Source organism: Pteropus vampyrus, unplaced genomic scaffold (genome assembly GCF_000151845.1).
Source record: "Pteropus vampyrus isolate Shadow unplaced genomic scaffold, Pvam_2.0 Scaffold885, whole genome shotgun sequence".
Taxonomy (NCBI): Eukaryota; Metazoa; Chordata; class Mammalia; order Chiroptera; family Pteropodidae; genus Pteropus; species Pteropus vampyrus.
Window position 1 is genome coordinate 12,921 of NW_011889666.1, and position 860 is coordinate 13,780.

Sequence of the window (860 nt, forward strand, 5' to 3'; positions counted from 1 at the left end):
TTTGTATATATGTTAAAGGTATGGAAATAAGTATCAAGATATGTTATTGCCTAGATACATGTGTATAAACCTTACATGCTTTACTTAATATTATTTGCATAATGTTGCTTATAATTAAATATGAACCTATGGAAGGTACATACATACGTATGTGTAAACCCATAGAAACACAAATGTACATGTATATACTCACAGAAGGACATATATGAACGTAGACATACAGAAGTGTATAGAGAGACTAGATCTTAATTGTTCTACCAAAAAAAGAATTTGTGACGTGATGCAGGTGTCAGCTCACAGTGAGATATTTACATGTACCGAATGAACACTTTGTGCACCTTAAACTTACGCAATGTTATGTGGCAGTTGCACCTCATGAGAAATATTAGATTTTAGAAAAAAGATATAAGACATAGCTATGTCAAGGTGTATACACACACACACAGCTGTAAAGACAAGTGTGCACACACGTGTATATAAAGGTGTGTATTTCAGTGTGTGTATAAAGGTGTGTGTTCACACATGGACACCCATACGTGCGCAGACGTTCACAGAGAGACAGCCACCACTTTTCAGTGGCATCTCAGCCACTGCCCGAGCGTGTACTGGGGACCGCGGCCCCCCCACCCCCCAGAGGAGCCCACACGTACCTGCCGGCTGCCTGGGCCTCGGCGGGTAGCGGCCATCATCGTAACCTGTCGGGTAAAGCAGAGAGAACAAGCTGACGGTGCCCACAGGGGAGGAGGCTCGGGCCGGTCACAACGGGGAAGCAAAGACACAGTGGTAGTCACCAAACAGTCACGGGGAACAGAGTCAGTAACACTGTAACAACCCCCTGCGGTGCCAGGAAGGGCTGAGGT

General features: G+C 44.8%; 1 long non-coding RNA gene across 1 annotated transcript in view; it reads right to left on the reverse strand.

Moving 5' to 3' along the window:
• Window positions 1-860, reverse strand: part of LOC105309843 — a 6,007-nt gene that overhangs the window by 4,295 nt on the left and 852 nt on the right. Inside the window, exon 2 of the long non-coding RNA XR_897424.2 lies at window positions 651-695. This is a non-coding gene — a long non-coding RNA (uncharacterized LOC105309843). The remainder of the gene's footprint in view (window positions 1-650; window positions 696-860) is intronic.